Source organism: Equus caballus, chromosome 14, assembly GCF_041296265.1.
Source record: "Equus caballus isolate H_3958 breed thoroughbred chromosome 14, TB-T2T, whole genome shotgun sequence".
Classification (NCBI taxonomy): Eukaryota; Metazoa; Chordata; class Mammalia; order Perissodactyla; family Equidae; genus Equus; species Equus caballus.
Window position 1 is genome coordinate 56,081,702 of NC_091697.1, and position 12,086 is coordinate 56,093,787.

The window sequence follows — 12,086 nt, forward strand, 5'->3', positions numbered from 1 at the left end:
GGCCCAACCAAGGCAGCAACGGGGTGGGAGCCCACTGGAGGGAGCTGCGACGAGGCAAAAAGCTTGAGGAGGGAGGGCAGTTTCCTCAAAGCCTGCATAACTGGTGGGTTCCAATCCAGAAGGGAAGAGGGAAGAACCCCACCCTGCCCTCGGCGCTTAGACAAGGTAAAGACAAACAATTCACCACCAAGCATCAAGGGTAGAGAAATGTTCCACTGGAAGGTTCCCAGACGTGTCCAGGAAGGCACAGAATGGAGGAAAGGCCGATGCCCCAGGCACGGCAGCAGGAGGTGCTTGTGGGAGGCGCCAGCCCTCAGCAGTGACAACCTCTCACCTGGGCATAAAGCACTATGCAGAGAGTTTTAAGTGGCCCCCACCAGAGCCCTGCAAGGACAGTAGGCAGCCAGACATTATGATTACAGGCAGGACCTTAGTGCTCAAAGCCATTAAATGACTTACCCCATGGAGGGGGGACCCAAGCCAGCGGCCAGAACTTCCCCAGGTCACTCCCTTCCCCAGGGGTCAGCCCTCCAGCATTTCTCCTGTGGTTGGTTTTTTGACTTCCCACCTATGTGACCAACTCTGTGAAGCCAGGGAAGGGGCGATACGTTCATTCATCCATTCAGTCAGTCAGTTAACAAACACCTGAGTGCCTAGTATGTGCCAGGCACTGTGCTTGGTGCTGGGAATACAATTGTGAAAAAGTAGACATAGTCCCTGTAGGGGAAGGTTCCAGGCAGAGGGAACAAGAAGTAGAGAAGTGGGGGCCACAAAGGGGTAGGAGCGATCAGAAGGTTAGTTGGGGAGATAGCAGGGGCGCATGACTCTGCAAGTATCTGGCTGTCAAGGAGAAGAGAAGAGGTGTTCCCTCCGATTCCAGCCTCTCCATCTGGGGGAGTCCAGCCAGTCCCAGGGTACATCTCCTCAGAGGACCCCAGCACCACTGTCCCTGAGCTGGGAATCCTCAAATCAACAAACCAACATCTTCAGGGCTTACGCTCTGGGCAGTAGGGAATGCAAGGATGGGGACCCTGCCATGTGGAGAAGGAAAGCCACATTATTCATCTATTCCGCAAGCTATTCCATTTGGAATGTCCTGGCCATCACCAACTTGGCACCAGAGCAGAAAGTCCCTAGAAGTGCCTCGTCTACCTTATTACTTTAGCCTACTTTCAATCAATCAACCACACCTAAAGACACAGTTCCCAGCATGAGAAGCTGTAAGGAGGCCAGCAGAGGTCTCCTTGACAACTCCAACACAGCAAGAGCGCTGAGTGATATATTGAGCCCCGAGGGGGTTGGCCAAGGGAGAGAGGACTATGTAGAAATACAAATGGATTTTTTCCTTAGATATGTTATGGCTGGGACAGACAGGAAAAGACTCCTCTTTCCAAGGTGGTTGTCATCTACTGACTTCCCCAAAGTTTCTGAAGTTCCACAAGTTTCCTGGAGAGGCAGCCTGTGAGTGCTGGAGGTCAGGACTGAGGCTGCGTCCTCTGACTTCCAGCTCCTTGCACAGGGTCGGACCAACAGTGGCACCAAGGAACATTTGCTGGGTGAAGGGAACAAGAGAATGAATGCAGGAAGGAAGAAATGACAAGCAACTTATTGGGCTTGTCTGTGGTCACAAATGGGAAGTAGGCAGGGGAACATGTGGCTGAAGCAGCAATGGCACCATTAGTACTGGCAGTACTGGCTGTTTCTTCTAACTGTCAGCCTCAGTTTCCCCAGCAGCCCATCTGCCTCCACCTGTTCTGAGCCCTATGAGTGATAAAGGGCAAGGGGACCTACAGAGCCCAGCACAGTACAATAGCCTTCTGCCTGTGCACGGTGAGGAAGAAGAAGAAAGGGGGGCGATAGGTGAACTGATTACAGCAAGCCCCCAAGGGCTTCCCCCCAGAATCTGGCAGGAAGGGGGGCACCCTTAACAGGCATCTGGTCTAGGAAGCCAAACTCAGTCAGACAGCCCGGGAAGGATATGCACAGCCATAGAATCAGACAGTAGTCCCCCAGATAAGAAGAAAGCATGATCGCCCAGGTGTTATCCTTTCTGGCCGTCCCTGTGCAAGAGGGACCCTTCCCACTCTGTCTGGACTTGCTCTCTGCATCCCAGTCTTTACACAGAGGCCCTGGAACCATGGCTCCAGGAGCTAGTTAATAAGAATGGTTATAGCAACTGCACCATGCCCTCTCCCCCTCTCTGCCCTGGGCCTCAGCACTAGCTTTCCCCTGAGGGCACCACTTCTCTCCATTCCTTCTTTCTGCGGTGGCAGGTGACTCTGAGCCCCTTCACTCCCCAGAAGTGCTTCCAGCTCAGACTCCTCCATCAGCATCCGAAACTCCTGTCTATCTGAGGCTTCTGATGTCAATCCCCTCTTTCTGCAGAGGTCAGCTACCCACTTCCTTCATTCGCACTCACTCACTGGATGCTTGGATGTGGACCTACTGTCTTCCCCCATGCCATCCAGGGTGACCTCAGCCTCCATGGATGACTTTGGGCCATTGGTCTTTACCCACACCCCACTCCAGCCACCCAGGCCCACGGTCATCCCCTGCACCCTGTCACCCCACAGACTTGCTCCATCTTCCCAAATATAAACTCAGACACCACCTGTTCACCACATGCCCCCAGCCCTCTAGCCCTCAGGGTCCCTCTCCTTCTTGGGAGAGCCCTGACTCTGGAGCCACTCCCGACCGGGACCCTGCCACAGAGCCCGAGTGGTGAACTCCATGGCCCCTCGGTGAGGTGCCTGTGGGCCTCCTGTGGTCCCCTAAGTCAACACTCCCACTCGCTACAGAAGCTCTTCCAACCCTCTGCTCTCAAACCTCCCCACACCACTTCCCCATTCCTGCCAGCTACCGACCTACCCAGACTTGACTGAGAAAGTGTCCAAATTTTCATTCCACAGCTATTGATTCAATATTCAAAATATGTGCAAGTCACTGTCCAAAGCACTGGGGATCTTACAGTGAAGACCACAGAAAAAATCCTGTCTCTTGGAGCTTACCGCCAAGTGGGGGAATCTAACAATAAAAAGATAAACAAATAAATAGTATGTTAGGTGACGGCAATTCTCATAGACAGGGGCTCCCTTCATGCCACCTGGCAAGGCACCTGCATGGTGCCCATGGCCTCCTCATGGCCTCCTGACCCCCAAACTCTGCAGATCACTCCAACTGAGGCGAGTTCCATGCCTGGGCTCTGGGTCCCTCTCCCCACCTCTGGGGGGTCTCTCTGCCCATCAGCCCCTCTCTCTTGCAACTCTTTCAACTCTCCATCCTTCCTCTGCCTCCTTCCCTTAAACATGCTCAGGTCCTGCTCACTCATCAAGAAACAGAAAAAGACCCAGCTCTCCTTCCATCTCATTTCACTGCCTCCCCCCAACCTGATGCCCTCTCTCTCCCATCAAAGCCACGTTACCTCACAGAGTTTTTGCCATCCCTCGCTGCCTCCCTCCACTTCAACCAACTGCAGCCTGGCTCTGTCCCCACCACTGCCCTGAAACTGCTCTTGCCAAGGTCACCGACAGCCCCTTGTGGCCACATCTGACCTCATCCTTCTGACCTCTCAGCAGCATTGGGCTGGAGCGTCCAGCTGCATTGTGAAAGCACGATGATGAGAAAGCTGCATGTGCCGTAACGAGGGGCCCATGCTCTTGAGTCAAGCCGTCCTGAGCTGGCAGTCCTGCCTCCTCCACTCACTAGCTGTGGCTTTAATGTCCTCACCTGCAGAATGGGGCTAACACTGGCATTGGCCTCACCAGGTTGCCATTAGGTTGAAAGGTTGTATGGGGCGCCCAGTTCTTCCTGGCATGTAGTGACAGTGGCCGTCACGATAATCATAAGACCACCAAACCCTGGGCACCACAAGGAGGAAGCTGAGAAACAAGCAGAAAGGGAGACTGTCCATAAGGTTTGTGTGTCAAAGGAGCAGCTGTTTCATCAATAATCAGAGAAGTTGCTTCATTGCTTACAGAGAGCCATCGGGAAAACACGGAGGGGGTGGAGCCCGCACTTGGCGCAGGCTGCGGGCCAGCAGGAAGAACAGAGAGGGGGAAAGCCCCGCGTTGGGATGGACCGACTCTGAAGAGGCCCCTCCAAGTCACCTCCTCTGCCCACCTTCCCTGCTCACCCACCCATCATGGACCCTGTGGCACTTTCCAGTTCTTGCTCACAGCACTGAACTCGCCCCCTTTTCTCTTACTGCCACTTGGCTTTGTCGTCCCTCCCTCCCAGGATGTACATTCCCAGAGGACAGGCCTTGACTTTACCTAAAGGTACACTGTCTGCAGCCCCGCCAGAACCTGGTGCTCAGGGAGAGCAGGTGCCTAAGGGCCATGGCTGAACTGGTCAGGGGACCATTGCAGAAGAAGCCCAGATGGAGCAAAGTTCAGGAAAGAGGTTTCTTAACCGGCAGAGTGGTTGAGCCAGCACTGGGCCGGTGGAGATGGAGATGGCAGATAAAGATGAGAAAGTTCTGTTCTCTCACCCAAGGAGCCCTCGTTCACAGAGTGGGAGCCATATTTGATGTTAAGGGGCAGAGTCGCTCTGCAAAGGGGCAGGAGCAGGGAACATACAAGGGAGGTCAGGGAGGACCGTGCCAGGAGGCAGCCTCAGGGGCGTCCTGAGGATGGCCCAGAGATCCCGGGAGCAGAGGCAGGAGAGGCATTTGAGGCAAGGAGAGCATGGAGCACAGAGGCATGGGCATGTGAGAATGCACGGAGTGTTTGGGGAACCACAGGGACCAGAAGGCTGAACAGAGTGGGGCAGGGACAGGTGAGGCCAGGAGGCCATGAGACTAGAGGCATCAGGAAAAAGGGCTCTGGGATCCATCCCTGAACATAGGCCACCTGGAGGCCAAGCAGATACTCAGGAGCTCAAAGCAGGGGAAGGAGTGGCAAGATTTGTGTTTAAGGAAGATGTGCAGGCTGACAGGTGGACAATGGCCTAGGGGCCAAGCTCAGAAGTTGGGAGACCAGAGAAAAGGCAGTCACACTGTCCAGCTCAGAGAAGATGAGGAAGACTTGACCTAAGTCTGTGACAATGGCGTGAAGGGAAGGCTTGGTTGTTGGTTGGGGTGAGCATGTTGGTAGTCAGAGAGAAGAGGGAATCAGAGTGACCTAGGTTCCTGGCACGGGCAATATGGCGGAGGGAGACAAGACGACACCATTAAATGAGATGGTACATCAGGGAGAACCACTGGGTAAGGGAGACCCCCTAAGAGAAAGGTAAACCTAACACTGTTTCATAGAGCTGATCAAATCAGTGAGTCCTGAAGCCAGGCTGCAGAGGAAGACCAGGATAATAATAATAAAAATAATAGTAGTAACAAGAATAATAATAATAGCCAATACTTTGAGCACTTGCAATACTACTAATGGGTAACACTTTGTATTGGATTCTGTGGATTGGTTCTCTCAACCTCCATTCCACTCTACTCACAGCTCGGGAGGTTGGAAAGTTAAACCTTTCCCAGAGTCCGGCAGCTGGGGTTTAGGATGCAAACCAGGCTCTAGCAGTTGGATGCACTCACACCAGGTTTGGAAAGCAGAAGTAAGGTGGAGGCCATCCTCCCATGCCTTGTGGCTGTTTCTATCGTCAACAAGATTCTGGAAACGTGGGGTTTCTTTGCGGCTGGTTCCAGCGTTCATTCTGCAGCTTCCTGGCTGTTGAGAGGCCAACGTGGTGGCTGCAGCAGGAGTGGTATCTTTTTTTTTTTTTTCTGCTTTTTCTCCCCAAATCCCCCCAGTATATAGTTGTATATTTTAGTTGTGGGTCCTTCTAGTTGTGGCACTCAGGACGCCACCTCAACATGGCCTGATGAGTGGTGCCATGTCCGCGCCCAGGATCCGAACCAGTGAAACCCTGGGCCAGTGACGCAGTGCGGGCGAACTTAACCACTCAGCCATGGGCCCGGCCCCGCGAGTGATATCTTGATCCTGGCTTCCTGGTACCTGGATCCCAGTTACGAGAATGAGTCCTGAGCTCTTCACTCTGCCGTCAGAGGCAGGACAGAAGCAGGTAGCCCTACCCTGGAAGGTCAGTTCTGAATTCTCCCGGGAATCCTTCCAGAGGCCCACAAGTGATCTGCTCCTTCAGCCCTCCCAACAACGTTGTAGGACTTCATTCCCTGTATCAAATACCCTCTTGCTCAAAGTCAGTAACCTGGTTTCTATTTCCCACATTGAATCCAGATTGACCTATATGTGCCTGGCAGTACTCTACGAGTTTTAAACACACAGCTCATTTAATCCTCAAAACAACCTTATAAGGTTAAGTATGGCCTTGGGCATGTCACTCATCCTCTGTGTGTTCCAGTCTCCCCAGTTGCAAACTGGGGTTAATAATAGCCCCGCACCATTGTCAAGGCACTGTGTTCCGGCTTTTACGTGCATTATGCCCTCAAAACAGACCCACGATTAACTCTTTTTTCAAAAGAGGATTGAGTCATAGAGATGTTAAGTAATTCACTATGGAAGGTCACACAGCTAGTAAGTGGCAGAGCCGGATTTTAGCCCACTGCCAAGTGCACCCCCAACCACTATGCTACCCTGCACTGATGGGGAGCAGATTGTTGCACTGTCTCCAGAGGCTGCCATGTGGGCCTGTCTTTTCAGAGCTTCCAGTGGGCAGGGGGAGGGGTGGGACAGAAGGAGAGGGAAGGGAGAGATTGCTGGGATGGGCGCTCTTTCAAAACGATGGTGCTATAGATATGAGGAGAACATTCAGCTGAAGCAATCTAGTTAAAAGTGGGGCATGAAGCTCTTCTTGCTTAGCAGTTGACACAGATAAGAAAATCCCTCTTGTCCTTCTTAACGAGTGGGTTGGGTGGTGCATGGAGATTATGGGCAAGAGGGGCTGCCAACCGCTCATTCCTTGGCAACTCCACAGACAACTGGGCAAGTGGGTTCAGTTCATCCCCACACCTGTGAGCTCTGACTTGGTGAGCCAAGAAAAAGACCACTTGGACGGTGAAGTGAGGGAAAGAGAGTCAGGTACACCTGACTTGGTGGGCTACAGAGGCTAAGCCCCCGGGACAAAACTAAAGCTCCTCAAAGGTCCTCCCTCTGGACAGGGACAGGGGGACATGGCTTTGCTGATGAGCCCTGGCTAATCCTTTTCCTCCCCCCAGAGATTTTTCCTTGGCTGCTTAGCCCATGAGTGAAGTCATGAGTCTTTGTGCATAAGCTCAACTACTGTAATTTGCAGGGAGTTAATTACCTTCATATTTTTATCTGGTGGAGTTTCATCTCTATGGTTACCGGCTGAGTATAAACAGTTATCACTTGTCTCTTTTACATAAAATATTCTTGAAAAATACCTCTAGGGCTCTAATCAGGGAAGTCAAATATACAGAGTATTCACAGAACTTCCTGAAATTTTTTATATGAACTGTCTCTACACACAAAAATAGATAAAGTTGGATAACCATTTGGATATAAATAATAATTCAGGGATTGTTGCAGCATACTTTCTCAGCCCTAACCTCCAATGAACACATCAGTCTCCTAAGTGAGACAGGTCTGGCAAGGGTAAGGGCTTCACTGAGTGACAGGTCGGGGGAGCCCCAGAGGACAATGTCTAGCACCTGACAACGTTCACTCTGGGGGCACCAGAGTGAGGGAACTGCTGCTCAGAGAGACTATTCAGGTAAATGATCATTTACTCCTTGTACTTACTGATTGTGCCTGCCAGGGGCCTTATGCTGGTGCTTGTGTGAATAGATGCAACTGTGTTGAATGAATGAATGATGATGAAAGCTAGTATTTAGGGAGAGTGTACTATGTGCCGGTCACTGTATCATGAATTTTACAAGTATTTCCTCGTGTAATCCTCATAATATCACTATGAAGTAGGCATAATTATTATTATGCCAAATTTACAGATGAGGAAACAGAGGCTCAGGAGGTCACACAGCTAAGAAGAGGTAGAGCCAGGATTTATGCCCAAGCCCGTCTCAATCCAAAGCTCCTATTCTCTCCAGCCCCTCCTCTGCTGCTACCACACCACAGGCCCACAAACATATATGTCACAACTGCCCAGCGAAACTCTGAAGTTTTCAATGTGAGGGACATGACAGCTTTTCTAATTTGCCAAGAGGGGAGGATGGGTGCCCTGATGGGAAAATGCTCCTGGCCACTAGAAGCAGTCAACCATTGGCATCCCTGATCAGCAGTGTCTATCCATTGGTATCTTTATGTCCTTGTGAGTATGTCTATCCATTGGTAGCTCTGTGTCCCTGGTCAGTAGTGTCCATCCATTGGTAACTCTATGTCTCTAGCCAGTAGTCTCTATCCATTGGTGGCTCTATGTCCCTGGTCAGAGGTGTCTGTCCATTAGGAGCCTTCCCATCCAGTGTGGGACCCTTAGCAGCTCTGATCTCCAGGAACCCAAGAGGTTGAGCAAAGTCACCATGTCACACAACTCCAGAGGGCATACAATGGGAATGGTACCCTGTAGACTTATGCAAGACCCAGCCGTGCCCATAAAATCTTGTCTCCAAATGGAGCAGGTGACAGGGACTAACGGGGGTGGAGCTGGGTGAGGGAATGAGAGAGTTCACCAGAATGACACTGCCTAAAGATGGAGGACTCCACTTGCCTCCACCAGCGACTGTTTGGAAGTAGGGCCTAAGACACTGCAGACTCTCGAGGCCCCAGCCTGGTGCCTCGGACTGGAAGTTGATAGACCAAGGCTCTGACTCCCTCTTGACTCAGGTCCCAATGGCCTTTCCCTCTCCGCACCACAGTTTCTTTATCTATGAAATGGGTATAATAACCCCTGGGCCTCCTGCCTAATGGGAGGGCAAAGAGGCCCATCTGAGATCGTGCATGAATGTGCTCTTCGCACTGTAAAGTGCTGCTCACACAAGGGATGTGAGCACCCTCCAAGCAGTGGTACCACTAAGAGAAGAGCAGAGGCACTACCAGGCTTTGCATCCACTCACTCCCTCTCACTAATCCCTCCAGTGATGAGCCATCCTCACTGCCTCCCTGCTTGGCTTTTACTCTTCCCCTTGGGGGCCCACCTCTCAGAAGAGTGATTGGGTTTAGTTCAACCACGACCTCCCCATACACAGTCCAGACCCCCACCAGTGCCCGGCGTTGGGGTAAGTGCTAACAGCAGTGCCTCATACAATCCTCGCGGTCATCCTATGAGGGTTCTCAGTGGTCCCCATTACAGATTAGGAAACTGAGACCAAAGAGGTTAATTGACCTGCCCAAAGCCACACAACTAGACAATGAGAGAGCAGGATTTGAACCCAGTGCTGTTAGCTCCGAAGCCCCAGACTTCCCCATGGCATCACGCCGCCTCTTCCTACACTCTGGATTGTAACAGGGCGTGGGGGTCCAGGATGTGTCAGGTTTCACCAAACCCCTTGTTCTATCCAAGTCTTCTCAGCTGAAGCCACTTTCTCCCAAGGGAAAGTTAAATAAAGAGCAATTCTGCAACTAAACAGATGTCTATCCCAGCAAACACCAAAGCGTAAAAAGAGCTGGATTTTTTAAACACAGGTCCTCAGAAACCAGATATGAAGTCATTGTGGCCACCCCTCCCCCCCACTTCCTCGCCCACTGAACTCACAGTGTTTGAGAGATTCTCTTCTTCTTGAGACTGAGCCCTGTGGTCCTCACTGGGGCCATCCCTCCAGGGAAGTGTTCATTCAGGCGATAATTATTTATTAAGCTGCTACTGTATATCAGACACTGTGCCAGGGAAACAAGACAGAGGCTGTCCCTGCAGTCACAAAGCTCGCAGTCTGGTCCAGCCCGAGCCCAGAGGGAGCTGGTACCAGAGCTATAACGTCACGATTCCAGCATTGCTCCCAGGCCCTGATTCCGAAAACAACGCCTAATTCCCCATTAAGTATTCCTGCCATTTTCAGAACAGTTGTCTGTCATTTAGTTTGATAATTATTACAACCTAAGCTATGATCAGACTTCAAAGGGACATTGATCACATCTCCAAGACCCAAAGTCTGGGTACAAAGTCTGACCGATACTTAATGCAGGGATAGAATATTGGGAGCAAGGACTACCCCTCAAAGCCCTGGATGTCACGATCCCACAGAAGTGGGCCACTGTGATGGTTTTAGCTCATCCGTCAGTGCCTCGAGATGCCGTCCACCATCTGCCTCTTGAGGGAAACCCTTGGAACTTTGTCTCTGGTACCAGAAATTGCAGATGCTGCTTCATCAACTGCAAATGCAGCTAATAAAATGGAATTGCTTCCCCAGATCCGTCAAAGCCCCCTTTTCATTTTCTATTCTGGATCGGAGCTGCCAGAGGTTAGAAACAATACATACTGCTGAGTGTTGACCTGAGGTTAGGACACATGGGTTGTGACTGAAGTTGACTCAGTCAGAGCACAGAGAGCCAGCTGATGGGGAGCCTCTCCAGGAACAAAGCAACCAGGCCCCCTGGTCGACCAGCATCCTGCTGAGAGCCTGCTGTGTGCCCTACCCTGTGGATCCCAAGATCCGGAAGCCCTGGCTTCTGCCCTAGGAAAAGAGAACACTAGGGACTATATCAGCTGTGACCAGAAAAGGAGGGAACTGGTCCATCAGAAAAGAGAAAGAGGAAGGAGGGGCCAGCAGAGCTGGATGGAGTAGCACTTCTTGTAGTGCAACCTTGAGAGCCCATGGCCATGAGCCCCTGATGGCTCACCAGGAGTTCTGCTGGGTGCTGGTAGGGAGTCCCCCCGGCTGCCGCTAGAGCTCCAGGACCTTGGGTGACAGGCAGGTGGTCATGGACATTCCTGTCGGTAAGAGAAGGCTTACACCAGCTTTCTCTCCCTCCCGCCTCCTGGCCCCGCCATGCTCTGAGAGTTCTGCCGACAGGCACTGGCGCCTTTGGTGGTTTTACAGTTTCTGGAAGCCCCAAATGTCTGTTCTCCACTCTCCAGTCCTGCTGGGAACCGGCCACTCCCACAGTCCACAGTGCCCTCCGTCTACCTTCCTGCTCCCCAGGGCCATGTCTACACCATTTAGGGCACCTGTGCATTCTCTCTCTCTCTCTCACTCACACACACACACTCACTCACCCCATCACTTTGGCTTGCCTTCCTCTTCCTCTCACAGAACCTCATACCTGGCAGCTTTCCTTTCCCATGAGACTTGCCCGTCCCATGTCCCATTCCCTCTGGCACTGCCTACTGAGCCCTTAACACACTCTTTTCCGGGACGGTCTGCATTTAGCAGTAGACATCTGTTACAAATGCATTCTAGAGCCACAATGCCCAGGCACTAATGTGATGAGCACTTACTACATACTAAAGGTGTGAACACCTAACAAGGGACAGGACAAAGTCAAAGACGTTTAGGAGCAAAAGAGTGTTGTGGAGCCACAGACATCTGTTCCTGGTCATCCGGGCTTAGTTATGCACCCCTTAATGAGACCACACCACAGGGGTGAGGGCCTGGGCCTCAGTTTCCCACTCTGACACAAGCAGTGCTGGTTGGTCTCCAAGGGTCCTTCATATTGCAAGTCCCTGGTCCCAGGAGTTCCCCACTGGTCCTGAAGAGATGGGCGATAGGGTCAGCCAAGGGGGAGTCATTGTTTAGGTTCTCCCCTCACAGAGCCTGAGACCGGGACTTGGGTGCGAGTGTTTACTTGGAAGGCATCCCAGGAAGCAGGAGTGAGGGAGCAGGGAGAGTGAGACAAAGGGAGAAAAGGTCACTGTGAGGTGTGCTATCAAAGTTGCAGTTACAGGCGATGGGGTCCATTTTGCCAGGGTCTCTGAAAATGTAAAGAATGGCCCCAGAACCATCCTTTGAAAGGCGGAGCTGAGCATTTATCCACCAGCTCCTGCTCCCCGTTAGCTGGGATTTACTCCCAGAGGCATAAACTGGCCACCCACCCACCCTTCCATGCTTCCAGGATGTACCAGTCCAAGGGCAATGGGAGCTCCCATAGGCTTGGAGAAGGCTCTGGGGGAGAAAGCAGCAGAATGCATGGAACACTTGAGGTGGAGCGAGGCAGGGAGAGGTGAGTTAGCATGGCCCAACCCAGCTGCCACTGAAATAAGAGGTAGACCAAGGGAGGTAGCTGTGACAGCAAGTGTGGGCCTTAGTCACCCTCCATCCC